The sequence below is a fragment of the Equus caballus genome, chromosome 7 (assembly GCF_041296265.1).
Source record: "Equus caballus isolate H_3958 breed thoroughbred chromosome 7, TB-T2T, whole genome shotgun sequence".
Classification (NCBI taxonomy): Eukaryota; Metazoa; Chordata; class Mammalia; order Perissodactyla; family Equidae; genus Equus; species Equus caballus.
Window position 1 is genome coordinate 99,422,102 of NC_091690.1, and position 17,577 is coordinate 99,439,678.

Below are 17,577 nucleotides of genomic sequence, written 5' to 3' on the forward strand. Positions count from 1 at the left end.
ATGTTTTCAATAGAGTTTCTGTTGCAACAACTCATTTCCAGTGTTGCAGTGCAAAAGCAGCCATAGACAATACATAAACAAATGGACATGGCTAGGTTTCTATAAAACTTTATTTCCAAAGACAGGTTGTCAGCCAGATTTGGCCCATGGGCTGTAGTTTGCTAATCTTCTGCTTATAAATTATTATAAACTACTATTTTTCTCTCAACTTACATCTGAATTACAGGTTGATTGGCTACATCATATCCCTTTACTCCAAGACCCAAAACGACAGATCAGCCACCATCCCCACCAGTCAAGTGGAAGAGGGGAAGAAAGTTCTGAAGGGCCTTGAACAGGCCTTGAAGGGCCTTGAAACACTCCCACCTAGAAGTGATGAGCGTTATTCCTATTTACAACTTACTGGCCAGAACTAGCCACATGGCTCACCTCATCACCAGGGTCTTCCCAGTATAATCGTATGAGGTCTGGAAGGCAGAGAGCCTGAAATTTGTGGCAAGGAGCATTTGTGACTGCCAGAAGCTAGTTTAAATCAAATATTGTTTTAAGAAAATTTTTCTTTCATTCAAACAGGTATCATGTATATAGCACTGGCAAATTACAGCCACTCAAGGTAAGCTTATAGACATTTCAACCGATCTAGTAATCATTCTAGATAGATACAGTTGAAAGACTCATGATCTTTCAAAAGATTTATTCTTCTGTGAGAAATTCATTTGGCATATTTCACTTTATATAATACATTAAGAAAGAATAATTGATAAAAGAGAAAACAAGTGATTGAATGAAAACATTCATGGTCAGAGTGACAGAATTCCATCATGTAAAAGGTGCACAATAGCTTAGATATACTTATATATAATTATAGACTTTATGCTTCTTAATAATAATTTTTAAAAATTATATATTTTCTCCATTATCTGAACTTCAGATCCAAGATGGTACCTTCTAATATCTATCAAGCAGAATTTTCTTTCCTAATATATTTTGAAGAAAAGTAATTCTCTGTTTCAGTCTAAGAATTCTAAGATTATTTTAATGATAAGAATAGACACTAGCAGTTATATATTAATTTTTAAAAGAACTAGAGACCCGGTGTCAAGATGGTGGTGTAGACAGACTCTGAACTCACCCCCTCCCACGGACACGACAAATTACACCACTCTTGGAACAATTACCCCTGAGAAAGAACAGAAAACTGGATAAAGAGAATCCCACAACAAGGCACAGTGCTGACTGAGGGGTAAGACGCAGAAATTCCTTTCTGGAGAGAAAAAGCAACATTTTGGCCATGGTACTTCATGGCCAGGAGCAACCTGAAGTTAGGAAGCATTCCATGGAGGAATGGGGGATCTGAGTGGGAGAGCTTTGCCACAACAAGCAGCTTTTGGACTCAGCACAACTGAGAAAAGTGTCATAATCTCTGGCTTTGCTGGCTATTAATAAGGGGGAACGCCCCCAGAGAAGAGATCAGACAGAAGGGGAAGAAAAGACTGCTCTTAAAGGGCCCCAGCACAAATTCACCCAATTCAGAAAGCAACCTAAGATCACCAGAAAGAAAGGTGCACAGTCCTTTGGTGAAAAGAGAGTCACCTGGTAGGCTCTGGGAACATCTTGGTGAGAGGCGAGACCTCCCCAGGGACAGAGACATTGGCAGCAGCCCTTATTGTGACCTAGTACAGGAGTGCTGACACAGATACTGGCAGACACCATTGGAGTTCTTCCCCTGGCCTGTTAGCCTAGGGTCTGCCTGTCTGCCACACCCACTAGAGCACCAATTTAATCCAGCTCAGACAGGGCAGGTAGCCCCCCTAGGGTCTGACCCTGCCCAACAACAAGCCCTTGGGCAACATGTGGGCCTACATAGGCAGGGTGACTGGGATCTCTGCAGCAGGGTGAGTGGGTCCACCTCTGCAGCACAGGGCATGCACAAGGGGTGGGCCAGTGTTGGTGGAGTGTGTGGGGCCTCTGAAACAAGACAACTGGGTCCTTTTCAGTGAGGCAGGGTGAGTGCAAGGGGCAGGACTGTGTTGATGGGGTGTGTGGCCCTATGGGTGGTGGGGTTCTCAGCTGCAGGAGACTTGTGCTTCTCAAACAGCCACATAGGGGATCAGTTTCACCTTCCAAAGACTGAAAAATTATGTTCCAACATGCTTAGGGTCTGCCCCACTCAGCTGCAATCTAGAGAGAGTTAACAACAGCCTTGCTAGCCAGAGGGCTACAGAAATTGTAAGCCCCTGAGCCTAACAACCAGCCATGCTGGGGGCCTACTCACTTAACAGAAAAACTGAAACAGGAATGTGCTATTAGACCTTGCAGCCAACTGTGCTGGGGGGGAGGGGTTCCCCATGCCTGATAAAGCGACTTGAAGGGACCACAGCAGCCACATGCAGCTGAGCATTACAGTCAGACAGCCAGAAGGACAGCCTAGCCTCCCCAGTCACCTTCAGCAAAGACAACCCTAACAGAAGGACACATGTAGCCCACTCAGGGGACACTCCTAGAACATTTGGAACTGGTGATGAGAGGGAAGTACACTGCTGGGCCTCATAAGGCATCTCTTACATAAGGTCACTTCTCCAAGATCAAGAGACATAGGTGACCTACCTAATACACAGATATAAGCACAGAGAAAAAGGCAAAATGAGGAGACAAAGGAATATATTCCAAATAAGGGAATGGGACAAATTCTCAGAAAAAGAACTAAACAAAACAGAAATAAGCAATCTACTTGACAAAAAGTATAAACTAATAGTCATAAGGATGCTCACTGATCTAGGGGGAAGACTGGATGATTCAGTGAGAACTTCAACAAAGAACTGGAAAATACAAAGAAGAACTAATCAGAAATGAAGCATACAATACTGGAAATGAAAAATTCACTAGAGGGACTCAATAGCAGAGTAGATGATACAGAAGAACACATCAGTGAGCTGGATGAAAGACTAGAGGAAATCACTGAAGCCAAACAGATAAAAGAAAAAAGAATTAAAAAGAATGAGGACAGGGCCTGTCCCATGGCTGAGTGGTTAAGTTCGCATGCTCTGCTTCGGCGGCCCAGGGTTTCTCCGGTTTGGATCCTGGGCGCAGACATGACACCACTCATCGGGCCATGCTGAAGTGGTGTCCCACATGCCACAACTAGAAGGAGCCACAGCTAAAAATACACAACTATGTACCGGGGGGGTTTGGGAAAAAAAAGGAAAAATAAAATCTTAAAAAAAAAAGAGAGAATGAGGACAGTCTAAGGGACCCCTGGGACAACATCAAGCACACTAATATCCGTGTTATAGGTGTCCCAGAAGGGGAAGAGAGAGACAAAGGGGCAGAGAATCTATTTTAAGAAATAATCGCTGAAAACTTTCCTAACCTAAGGAAGGAAACAGACATCCAGGTACAGGAAGCACAGAGAGCACCAAACAAGATAAACCCAGGAGGTCCACATCAAGACACATTATAATTAAAATGTCAAGAATTAAAGATAAAGAGAGAATCCTAAAAGCTGCAAGAGAAAGGCAACAAGTTACATACAAAGGAAACCCCATAAGTCTCTCAGCTGACTTCTCAGCAGAAACCTTACAGGCTAGAGGAAAATGACATGATATATTTAAAGTGCTTAAAGAAAAAAAACCTACAGCCAAGAATACTCTACCCGTCAAGGTTATCATTCAGAATAGAAGGAGAGATAGAGTTTCCCAGACAAGCAGAAACTAAAGGAGTTTATCACCAAGAAAGCAGCCTTACAAGAAATGCTAAAGGGACTTATTTAAGTAGAAAGACCACAAATAGGAATAAGAAAATTATCAGAAAGAAAAAATATATATATATATATAATCACTGGTAAAGGCAAATATACAGTAAAAGTAGCGATTAACCACCTATGAAGGTCAAAAGACAAAAGTACTAAAATTATCTATTTCCACAATAAGAGGGTAATGGATACACATGCACAGAAAAGAGGTGAAATATGATATCAAAAACATGAAATGTGGGAGGAGGGTAGCAAAAGAGAAGAGCTTTTAGCAAGAAGTTAAACTAGAGAGACCATCAAATTAATACAGATTGTTACATACATAAGTTATTATAAATGAATCTCATGGTAATCACAAACCAGAAACCTATAATAAACACAAAAAAAATTAAGAGAAAGGAACCCAAATATAATATGAAAGAAAGCCATCAAACCACAAGGGAAGAGAGTAAGAGAAGAAGAAAGGAACAGAGAAGAACTACTAAAAAAACCAGAAAAAAGGTAACAAAATAGCAGTAAATACATACTTATCAATAGCTACCATAAATGTCAATAGATTAAATGCTCCAATCAAAAGACATAGGGTAGCCCACTGGATAAAAAAACAAGACCTATTTATATGCTGCATACAAGAGACACACTTCAGACCTAAAGACACTCACAAACTGAAAGTGAAAGAAGAGAAAAAGATAATCCATGCAAATGGCAATGAAAAGAAAACAGGCATTGCAACGCTTACATCAGACAAAATAGACTTTAAAACAAAAACTGTAACAAGAGACAAAGAAGGAGACCACATATTGATAAATGGAACAATCCAACAAAAGGATATAACACTTGTAAATATCTATGCTCCCAACATAGGAGAACCTAAATACATAAAGCAATTATTAACAGACACAAAAGGAGAAACAGACAGTAACGCAATAATAGTAGGGGACTTGAACACTCCACTTACACCAATGGATAGATCATCCAAACAGAAGATCAATAAGGAAACATTGGCCTTAAATGACACATTAGCCCAGATGGACTTAGTAGATATATATAGAACATTCCATCTAAAACCACAGAATACACATTCTTCTCAAAAGTACACAGAATGTTCTCCAGGATAGATCACATATTAGGCCACAAAAAAGTCTCAATAAATGTAAGAAGACTGAAATAATACCAAGCATCTTTTCTGACCACAACAGTATGAAACTAGAAATCAACTACAGGAAGAAAATTGGAAAAGCCACAAATATGTGGAGATTTTTTAAAATGCTACTGAACAATGAGTGGGTCAAGGAAGAAATAAAAAGAGAAATCAAAAAATATCTGGAGACAAATGAAAAAGAAAATATGACATGCCAAAATTTATGGCATACAGCAAAAGCAGTTCTAAGAGGAAAGTTTATAGCAATACAGGCCTACCTCAACAAACAAGAAAAATCTCAAATCAACAATCTAACATTGCATCTAAGAAACTGGGAAAAGAAGAACAAATAAGGCCCTAAATCAGTAGAAGGAATGAAATAATAAGAATCAGAGGAGAAATAGATGAAATAGAGACTAAAAAACAATAGGAAAAAAATGAAACTGAGAGCTGGCTCTTTGAAAAGATAAACAAAACTGACTTTAGCTAGACTCACTAAGAAAAAAGAGAGAAGCCTCAAATAAATAAGGCATAAATGAAAGAGGAGAAACTACAAAGGACACCTCAGAAATACAAAAGATTTGTAAGAGAATACTAAGAAAATCTATATGCCAACAAATTGGATAATCTGGAAGAAATGGATAAATTCTTAGAATCACACAACTTTCCAAAACTGGATCAAGAAAAAACATAGGATTTGAATCAATCACCAGTAAGAAGAACTAAACAGTAATCAAAAACCTCCCAAAAAAATGGAAGTCCAGGACCGGACAGCTTCCCTGGTGAATTCTACCAAACATTCAAAGAAGACTTAATACTTATCTTTCTCAAACTCTTCCAAAAATTGGAGAAGAGGGGAAGGTTCCTACTCATTCTACAAAGCCAACATTACCCGGATAGCAAAACCAGATAAGGACAACACAAAAAGAGAAAATTATAGGCCAATATCACTGATGAACGTCAATGTGAAATCCTCAACAAAATACTAGTGGAATAAATTTAACCAAAGTGGTGAAAGATCTGTACATTGAAAACTATAAAACATTGTTGAAAGAAATTGAAGAAGACACAAAGAAATGGAAAGATATTCCGTGTCCTTGGATTGGAAGAATTAACATCGTTAAAAATGTCCATACTTCCTAAAGTAATCTATAGATTCAATGCAATCCCTATCAAAGTTCCAATAACATTTTTACAGAAACAGAACAAAAAATCCTACAATTTATATGGAACAACAAAAGAACCCGAATAGCCAAAGGAATCCTGAGAAAACAGGACAAAGTTGGAGGCATCACACTCCCTGATTTCAAAATATACTACAAAGCTATAGTAATCAAAACAGCATGGTACTGGGAGAGAAACAGACATGCAGATCAATGGAACAGAATTAAGAGCCCAGAAATAAACCCACACATCTATGGACAGCTAATTTTCGACAAGGGAGCCAAGAACATACACTGGAGAAAGGAAAGTCTCTTCAATAAATGGTGGGAAAACTGGACAGCCACATGCAAAAGAATGAAAGTAAACCATTATCTTACACCATACACAAAAATTAACTCAAAATGGATTAAAGACTTGAAATGTAAAACCTGGAGCCATTAAACATCTAAAAGAAAACACAGGCAGTACAGTCTTCGACATGGGTCTTAGCAGATATTTTCAAGAACTATGTCTGACCGAGCAAGGGAAACAATAGAAAAAATAAACAAATGGGACTACATCAAACTAAAAGGCTTCTGCACAGCAAAGGAAACCAGCAACAAAATGAAAAGACAACCAAACAGTTGAGAGAAGATATTTGTAAACCATGTAACTGATAAGGGGTTAATATCCAAAACTATAAAAAGAACTCATACATCTCAACAACAACAAAACTAACAACCCAATTAATGGGCAAAAGATCTGAACAGATATTTTTCCCAAGAAGATATACAGGTTGCCAACAGGCACATGAAAAGATATTCAACATCACTAAATATTAGGGCAATGCAAATAAAAACTACAATGAGATATCACCTCACACCCATCAGAATGACTATAATTAAGACAAGATACAAGTGTTAGGATGTGGACAAAAGGGAACCCTCATACACTGCTGGTGGGAGTGCAAACTGGTGCAGCCACTATGGAAAACAGTATGGAGATTCCTTGAAAATTAAGACTAGAACTATCATACAATCCAGCTATTCTACTGCTGGGTATTTATTCAAAGAACAAGAAAACACAAATTTGTAAAGATACATGCACCCCTATGATCATTGCAGAATTATTCATAATATCCCAGAAGCAACCTAGATGCTCACCAAGGAGGATGAATGGATAAAGAAGATGTAGTATACATACATAATGGAATACTACTCAGCCATAAGAAGTGATGAAATCCGGCCATTTGTGACAACATGGATAGACTTTGAGGATATTACGCTGAGTGAAATAAGACAGAGGGAGAAAGTCAAATACCGTATGACCTCACTCATAAGTAGAAGATCAAAACAATGACAAACAAACACATAGCAACAGAGATTTGATTGGTGGTTACCACAGGGGAAGCGGGGAGGGCAAAAGGGGTGATTAGGCACATGTGTGATGATGGCTTGTAATTAGTCTTTGGGTGGCGAACATGATGTAATCTACACAGAAATTGAAATATAGTGATGTGCACTTGAAATTTATATAATGTTATAAAGCAATGTTACCGCAGTAAAAAAAATTTAGAAACCAATTAACTGAAATTAAATTAAATTAAATTAAAAAATTAAAGAACTAAAGACATTTCCTGGAAATGCCATCGATTGTTAAATTAATGAAATTAAGTTGAAAATATGATTTTCCATCCACATTATTGCCTGGTTACTGACATCAATATAAAGAATTCCATAAACTAGTAGTTACAAAAAAGGACTTTCCCAATCACATATGCTAAAACAAGTGATAAAATGTCAAAGATACGATGCACATACAAACAGAATCATAGACTCTTAAGAACTGGAAGAGCCCTGAGAAGTAATCAGCCCAACTTTTGACGCCACTCAGTTCTTAAAGGGGAAGACAGATGACCATGAAGATTGTCTATCAACACCTGAGGACAGAGCCTGGTTTACTTTCAAAATCACATTGATATTATAATACAATTTTAAATTTGGAGAAATCTTTTGATTTTACAATAAAAACGACAGAAAGTGAATTTACTTTGTTTAAAGGAGATATGAAGATAATAAAGCGAGGAAGAATTTGGAGTGAGCCCCATGATTAACTCAGTTTATGACAGTACATCACCTGAAGCTCATTCACATGGGTACTGTACAATTAGGGACATTATTCACATTGTACTTGATAAAAAATGAGAGTTTCTCATTTTAAGATGGGCATACAAATCAAAGCTGATTCTTTACTTACTGCAACGCAATACTCAAAAATGAATTTCAAACTCTCCAACACTTATTTCTGTAACATCCTCCCTCTCATTGAATTAAAGTTTATTCTATCTCTGACTGCATAAATCAGAGGGTTTCCCATCTGCCTTCAGGCCTCATTTCAGTTGGCAGATAGCAGGCCTTTAGAGGGTATGTAGAGAAAATAAACACAAACTTAGCTCACTGAGGAACAGACTTGCCCGGATACACGGAACAGCCTCACTTCTCAACAAGCGCCACTGACCTTGTCCAAAACAGGAAATTACTACAATCAACTCTGTAAGATTTCCCCACGCTTCTGCACACTCATACACACAAACACACACACACTACACACACGTTTTCAGATGGCTGGAGGTGGCAGCCAAGAAAGAAACTCTGACCAAGCTTGCGTCAAGTTAGGACGTGTCACCCTTCACAGGAAGATCCACTCTCATGAATGTGTTGTCTGTACGAACATCCTGTGAAATGGCATTACATGGCCTTCTTAATTTGAGTAACACTTAACTTACAATTTCACAGATGTTATTTTTTTAAAATAGATTTAGGATTTCTTTTACTCTCCAAACTGTGATTTTCGGTGCCACATCAGTTTACAGAACGCTGAAACTCATTATCAGCACACAGCCACAAAAGCTGTGAGCTTCTTGTGTGAAATAGCCCTTTGAGTCACGGGGAGTGTAAAGAACTCCCAGCACTGGAGAAATTCTCATGAATTATTGCCTGTTGTGTGTTTTCCAAAACTTTACTTGCAGCGGAAAATGGGGGAATAAAGTTCTAAGAGAGCTATTTGATGGCTAAAATCATCAAATTTTAAGCTTTGTTAAAGATCACAGCTCTTTTTAGCTGTTGAATGTGATGAAGGACATTGGACACAGATTTGTGTTTTGTGGCTCAAGAAACCAGGTCATTTTATCAAGACAGGGAGACTACCACAACAGCCACTGTCTTTGAGGTTATTACAAAATTCATTCACTTTCTTAAGAGATATTGTGGGTTATCAATTAAATGTAGGCACTAACCTAGTTGCTGGGAACACCATGGTCTCTGCCGTGAATTTTTTTCTTTTCCCTCTTTTTAAAAATTATCCAATATCCAAACTCCCTTTCAGCTTAGGGGTAAGTTGGGGAGCATTCCCCACTGATCCCAGTGGTGGTGGGGGAGGTGCCCTGCCGCTCCCCGTGGAGCCAGGAGAGGACTCTTCCCGTAGCACACGGAGCGGACACAGGAGCTCGTCCAGCCCCTCAGACGCCTGCCTGGACTCCCCATCCAGAGCCAGAGACCCAAAGACAAAAAGGTCATCAGCCTCTGTTGCCCTTTTGGTTTCTAGCCATCTTCTGAGCCTCTTCCTCATCTTCTGTTGATTCCCTATCACTCTACTACTTGTTTCCTTTTGTTTTTCTAAGGATTCTGCGTATCATAATCGAGAACCCTGATTAACGCAGTTTCTATGAAGCAAGTAAACAACAGTGCCGGACCCACAGTCAAGACATACGGTGAGAATCAGTGGAGAAATATTCCCCTTTTTTAAATGTCCGGCATCATTCACTGTCAAGCACTAGCTTCCAAAACTGCTCAGCAATTGGCAAGGCGGTTTTCCATTCATCGTCAGGGCAGTCAATTGCATGGGAAATAAAATAACACTATGTCAAAACCTGGTTATCCGCCTTGCTTTAAGATTTGGATGCCAATCACAAAGGTTTGCTCCACAGCGGTCTCATTTGTTGTCAGAGGGAAAGGAGCCTGGGTGCATTTATGAACTGGAGACTGGAGTTCCCACACAAAGACCAGCGGCTTCAACAATGGATCACCTCGGAGGAGCCTGGGAAGTTCAGCAGGTAATCTGAGGTTGTTAATAACGGAACCTGAAGCTTCGAGGGCCCAGCAACAACATCACCGCTCATTTCAACAATTACATCAAACATTTACCATGGACATAGCAAGCTGGTGCTGAAAGGCCCTTCACTTTCTCACTGCGACGACGCTCTCCAACATCTCCTCATTGACCTCCGTGCTTCCGCTCCACATCCATTCTCCCAAGAGGAGTCAGGGAGACCTTCCAGAAACATCAGTCAGCTCACTTAACCCCCCTGCTCGAGATGCACCAAAGACCTCCTCCACACTTACGAAAGAACCCCAACTGCGCCGCAGCCCCGCAGCCTCACGTGGCCTGGCCTGCTGTTTGCAGAGCTCAGCCCCTCCAGTCTGCCCCTCACTCATCCAGACACACTTTCTTCTGGTCTCTCCAAACACTCCTCACTCACTCTATCTGGGCTTTTTTGCACTGGCTGTTCCCTTTTCCTGCAGTGTGGCTAGATTATCCTTGTCCTTCAAGTCTTGGCTTAAATGCCACCTCCTCAGAGAAGCCCTCCTTGACCACTCACTCAGTCACTCACTGTATAACTTAACTGTACTGGGTCCAGTTTGTGCCCCACCCCCTTGCCCCCACAGGCCCACAAGGCCCACCTATCTGTCCCACTCTGGGTCCTCAGCCACTAGTCTTGCTTCCCTGCTAGAATGACCCTAGTGACCACTCATCACAGTCCCTCCAGTCACAAAGCCCTGACCACAGCCATCCCTGTAGCCTTCAAAGGCTCACGAGCCCCAAGAACAGTGCCAGCTAACGAGGAGAGACCACCACGCCTGCCTACCAGCTGGCCCAGGCTCTGAGTCTCGCTCTGCCCAAGGCCACGTGGAGGGGTGTGCAGGGCAGTCAGCAGAGAGTGGAGATGGCAAGGAAGCAGCTGGTCCACTACTCAGCCTTCCTTCCCCACCCTTCATTCTATATGACACTCTGAAAGGAAGAAACTTCATACAGACTTTCTGGAAACATCCTGCAAGACAAGCAGCCAACTGCATTTGTTGCAAACTTGTGGCCACCTTGGACTGGCTGCCCCTCCTTCTCCATCTCTCTTCCCTTTTCCCCTCACTCTTGTTTCCTGCAGCTGTAGCCTCAGCAAAGCATTATCACTCAAGCTTTTATCTCAGGCTCTGTTTTCTACGGAGCCCAGGGTAAAACAGTGACACTATTTTAATTCATTTCCTGATATTTTCTTGTTTAACACTTTGTTTATGTGTTGTCTACTCCCTATCTCCAGGTTTCTTGAGCTGTGTTCCCCTGGCCCCAACACAGCCAGAATGGAAAAGCATGGAACCTGGTTGAGCACAGAGACTGTATCTGTCTTGTTCACTGGGGCTCTGAACAGTGCCTGACACATAATAGGTGCTTAACAAATACCTGTGGAATGAAGAAAGAGCACAACAGCACAGCACCTAAGGCCAGCTGTGTGTGCCCTCCAACTGCAGACAACTAGAGATTCAACAGGACTCTGTCTGTCTGTTGACTGCATGTCCTCAGGGCCAGCACAGTGCCTGGCACACAGCTGCTCTCAAAAATACATCTGACTGATGAATGAATTGGGAAGCACTGGCAAAATTAATGACTAGAAATTAGTGGCAAGAACAGGAAAAAGAAGTCACTGACAGCTCCTGGTCACAAGCTTCTGCTGAAAGCAGGTTAAAGAAAGTGGACAGGAGGAATTCCAAGATGGCGCCGTGAGTAGTCCTCTTTGTCTCTCGCCCTTCGAGTCTACAATTATTTGGACACTTATCGCTTGACAAAGGATATCCAGACAGCATCTCAGGACGTCTGAGACACCCACGCGACTATACATCGGAAGGCGGACGGACTTTCCTCCGGGAGGATGTGGAAATAGGTGAAAACTCTCCGACCCCGACGGGCAGCCTAGTACCCGCAAGCGGCTTTCTTCCAACGGACGCCCCCAGAGGATCCACACACATCTAGGGCAGGAGCGAGAACACAACAGAGGAGCGACGGTGGAAACAGGTGACCAGAACCCTACTTAAACCCCCCGCAATTACTCCTAAACGCAGAGGGAAACTTTGGAGTTGCACACCTGAGCCCGAGGGGAGAGTCTCTCCCCGCCATTGGCGGGGAGACCCGGCCTGGTGCTCGGGGCGCCCGGAGGGTCCCAGAGAGACGCCCGCCCCGGGGGACTAGGGATTGCCGGAGATCTCGGAGAGGACCGGGGCGGGGGAACTTTCAAAGGCGGGTCCGGCGACCCGGAGGGGAAGCGCCGGAGCTCCGCCAGGCAGCAGACAAAACTCTCTGTCTGCCGGTAGCAGAGGGGCCACGCCCAGCATTCAGGGCTCCCGGCAGAGGCTCGGACAGAAGCCCAGAGGGCGGGGCGTCCCCCAGCTGCCGTTGCCCGCCCCGTGGGACTAGGGATTGCCGGAGATCTCGGAGAGGACCGGGGCGGGGGAACTTTCAAAGGCGGGTCCGGCGACCCGGAGGGGAAGCGCCGGAGCTCCGCCAGGCAGCAGACAAAACTCTCTGTCTGCCGGTAGCAGAGGGGCCACGCTGAGCATTCAGAGCTCCCGGCAGAGGCCCGGAGAGAAGCCCAGAGGGCGGGGCGACCCCCAGCTGCCGTTGCCCACCCGGTGAGGCTAGGGATTGCCGGAGATCTCGGAGAGGACTGGGGCTGGAGAGAGTTCCAGAGACCCAGCTTAGTAGCCTAGGGGGAAACCCTACAGGCTCACAGAAGCCTTAGGGAAAGCCTCTGCACAGCACCAGTAGAAGGCACCCAGCCGCCAGCCACAAGGCTGGAAGACCCCAGGGCAAAAGCAGCATAGCTAGGTGTACTAACCACAGACTGTAGAAGATGCCAATAGCTCTCCTGCGACCCATAGAGGACAAGTGAGATTTGGTGGGTGCCGACAGCAACCGAGCGACAAATAAAAGTGATCCCACCCCTGGCCGCTGGAAAAGCCCATAACACCGTTGCAGACCCCAAGGAGAGAGCGCATCTAGGTGGGCAACAACAGTAGGCACCTGCAGCCTGAAGCCCCCCGTGACGGCCCCCACGGCAGAGGAGGGAATCCAAAGGGCCACTGTGGCTACGAGGAGGGGCCCAGGCCCAGTTAGCAACTACGGACAGGGTTCCTGGTTGGTGAAGTATAAACAGCTGCTCCCCCCACCGCAGCAGCTGAAACAAGTGAAAGGAGCAACTAAACTCTATCTCCATGAGGAGGCACAAATCAGCATCATCAAGCAATATGAAAAAATACATTAAATCTCCAGAACAGAAAGAAAGTAACAAATACACAGAAAACAATCCCAAAGAAAATGAGATATATAACCTAAATGATGATGACTTCAAAACAGCCATCATTAGGATTCTCAATGAGTTAAGAGAGAATTCTGACCGACAACTCAACGAGTTCAGGAGCTATGTCACAAAAGAGTTTGATACGATAAAGAAGAACCAAACAGAAATACTGGAAATGAAGAACACAATAGAGGAGATTAAGAAAAATCTAGATGCTCTGAACAGTAGGGCCGATAATATGGAGGAAAGAATTAGCAATTTGGAAGATGGCAATATAGAATTGTTGCAGGCAGAGGAGGAGAGAGAAGCAAGACTTAAAAGAAATGAAGAAACTCTCCGAGAATTATCAGACACAATTAGGAGATGCAACGTAAGGATTATAGGTATACCAGAGGGAGAAGAGAAGGAGAAAGGGGCAGAAAACCTATTCAAAGAAATAATGGCTGAGAACTTCCCAAATCTGGTGAGGGAGATGGATCTTCAGGTGACAGAAGCCAATAGATCTCCAAACTTTATCAATGCAAGAAGACCAACTCCACGGCATATAGTAGTGAAGCTAGCAAAAGTCAACGACAAGGAGAAAATATTAAGGACAGCCAGGCAAAAGAAACTAACCTACAAAGGAACCCCCATCAGGCTATCAGCAGATTTCTCAGCAGAAACTTTACAGGCTAGAAGAGAGTGGAATGATATATTCAAAAATCTGAAGGACAAAAACCTACAGCCGAGAATTCTCTACCCAGCGAAAATATCCTTCAAATACGATGGAGAAATAAAAACTTTCCCAGATAAACAAAAATTAAGGGAGTTCATTGCCACAAAACCTCCTCTTCAGGAAATCCTCAGGAAAACCCTCATTCCTGAAAAATCCAAAAAAGGAAAGGGGCTACAAAACCAAGAGCAGAGGAGATAAGTAGAAGGACAACAACAGAGAGTAGCAGCTCTACATCAGAACAGATTAAACCATGGGACGAGAAACAAAGGAAACTGAAGAAAACCGGAAAACAAGACACAAAATGGTAGTGGTAGGCCCCCACGTCTCAATAATCACTCTAAATGTAAACGGATTGAACTCCCCAATCAAAAGACACAGAGTGGCAGGATGGATCAAAGAACAAGATCCAACAATATGCTGCCTCCAGGAAACACACCTCAGCCCCAAAGACAAACACAGACTCAGAGTGAAGGGATGGAGAACAATACTCCAAGCTAATAATGAACAAAAGAAAGCAGGTGTCGCTATACTAATATCAGACAAGGTAGATTTCAAAGCAAAACAGATAAAGAAAGACAAAGAGGGACAGTATATAATGATAAAAGGGACTCTCCACCAAGAAGACATAACACTTATAAATATATACGCACCCAACACAGGAGCACCAAAATTTGTAAAGCAACTCTTAATAGAACTAAAAGAAGACATCAACAACAATACAACAATAATAGGGGACCTCAACACACCATTAACACCAATGGACAGAACATCCAGACAGAAAATCAACAAGGAAATAATAGAATTAAATGAAAAATTAGACCAGATGGACTTAATAGATATATATAGAACACTTCATCCAAAAACAGCAGGTTACACATTCTTCTCAAGTGCACATGGAACATTCTCAAGGATTGACCATATTTTGGGAACCAAAGCAAACATCAATAAATACAAGAGAGTTGAAATAATATCAAGCATCTTTTCTGATCATAACGCTATTAAACTAGAAATCAACTACAAGAAAAAAGCAGAGAAAGGTGCAAAAATGTGGAGACTAAACAACACGCTTCTCAACAAACAATGGATCATTGAAGAAATTAAAGAAGAAATCAAATATTATCTGGAGACAAATGAAAATGAGAACACGACATACCAAATCATTTGGGATGCAGCAAAAGCAGTCCTAAGAGGGAAATTCATCGCAATACAGGCTCACCTCACTAAACAAGAAAAAGCTCACGTAAGCAACCTCAAACGACACCTAACAGAACTAGAAAAAGAAGAACAAACAAGGCCCAGAGTCAGTAGAAGGAGGGAAATAATAAAAATAAGAGCAGAAATAAACGATATTGAAACAAAAAAGACAATAGAAAGGATCAATGAAACAAAGAGTTGGTTCTTCGAAAGAATTAACAAAATTGACAAACCCCTAGCCAGACTCACCAAGTAAAGAAGAGAGAAATCGCAAATTAATAAAATCAGGAATGACAGAGGAGAAATCACAACAGATACCAATGAAATACAAGAGATCATAAGAGAATACTATGAAAAACTATATGCCAACAAATTGAACAACCTGGAAGAAATGGACAAATTCCTAGACTCCTACAATCTCCCCAAACTGAATCAGGAAGAAATGGAGAATCTGAATAGACCAATCACAAGTAAGGAAATAGAAACGGTAATCAAAAACCTCCCCAAAAACAAGAGTCCAGGACCAGACGGCTTCTCTGGAGAATTCTACCAAACATTCAAAGAAGACTTAATACCTATTCTCCTCAAACTGTTCCAGAAAATTGAGAAAGATGGAGAACTCCCTAACACATTCTATGAAGCCAACATCACTCTGATCCCCAAACCTGACAAGGACAACACAAAGAAGGAGAACTACAGGCCGATATCACTGATGAACATAGATGCAAAAATCCTCAACAAAATTTTGGCAAACCGATTACAGCAATACATCAAAAAGATTATACACCATGATCAAGTGGGATTTATACCAGGGACACAGGGATGGTTCAACATCCGCAAGTCAATCAACGTGATACACTACATTAACAAAATGAAAACCAAAAACCACATGATCATCTCAATAGATGCAGAGAAAGCATTCGACAAGATCCAACACCCATTTATGATAAAAACCCTCAGTAAAATGGGTATAGATGGAAAGTACCTCAACATAATAAAGGCCATATATGATAGACCCACAGCCAACATCATACTCAATGGACAAAAGCTGAAAGCCATCCCTCTGAGGACAGGAACAAGACAAGGGTGCCCACTTTCACCACTCCTATTCAACATAGTTCTGGAGGTGCTGGCCAGAGCAATTCGGCAGGAAAAAGAAATAAAAGGAATCCAAATAGGTAACGAAGAAGTAAAACTCTCGTTGTTTGCAGACGACATGATCTTATACATAGAAAACCCCAAAGAATCCACAGAAAAACTATTAGAAATAATCAACAACTACAGCAAAGTAGCAGGGTATAAAATTAACGTGCATAAATCAGTAGCATTTCTATACACTAACAATAAACTAACAGAAAAAGAACTCAAGCACTCTATCCCATTCACAATCGCAACGAAAAGAATAAAATACCTTGGGATAAACTTAACCAAGGAAGTGAAGGATCTATACAATGAAAACTACAAGACTCTCTTGAAAGAAATAGGCGATGACATAAAGAGATGGAAAGACATCCCTTGCACATGGATTGGAAGAATAAACATAGTTAAAATGTCCATACTACCTAAAGCAATATACAGATTCAATGCTATCCCAATCAGAATCCCAAGAACATTCTTCACAGAAATTGAACAAACAATCCTAAAATTCATATGGGGCAACAAAAGACCGCGAATTGCTAAAGCAATCCTGAGCAAGAAAAACAAAGCCGGCGGAATCACAATCCCCGATTTCAAAACATACTACAAAGCTACAGTGATCAAAACAGCATGGTACTGGTACAAAAACAGGTCCACAGATCAATGGAACAGAATTGAAAGCCCAGAGATAAAACCACACATCTATGGACAGCTAATCTTCGACAAAGGAGCAGAGGGCCTACAATGGAGAAAAGAAAGTCTCTTCAACAAATGGTGCTGGGAAAACTGGACAGCCACATGCAAAAGATTGAAAATTGACCATTCTTTTTCACCACACACCAAAATAAACTCAAAATGGATCAAAGACCTAAAGATTAGGCCTGAGACAATAAGTCTTTTGGAAGAGAATATAGGCAGTACACTCTTTGACATCAGTTTCAAAAGAATCTTTTCGGACACTGTAACTCCTCAGTTGAGGGAAACAATAGAAAGAATAAACAAATGGGACTTCATCAGACTAAAGAGCTTCTTCAAGGCAAGGGAAAACAGGATTGAAACAAAAAAAAAGCTCACTAATTGGGAAAAAATATTTA

At 41.8% G+C, this 17,577-nt stretch overlaps 1 protein-coding gene and 1 long non-coding RNA gene across 8 annotated transcripts in view; one reads left to right on the plus strand and one right to left on the minus strand.

Moving 5' to 3' along the window:
* DCDC1 (doublecortin domain containing 1) overlaps positions 1 to 17,577 on the minus strand; it is a 444,094-nt gene that overhangs the window by 279,952 nt on the left and 146,565 nt on the right. The window lies entirely within an intron of this gene.
* On the plus strand, positions 1,755 to 9,962 carry LOC138925235 (uncharacterized). Its single transcript, XR_011441185.1, has 2 exons — positions 1,755 to 1,895; positions 9,715 to 9,962. It is a non-coding gene; the product is annotated as an uncharacterized lncRNA (long non-coding RNA).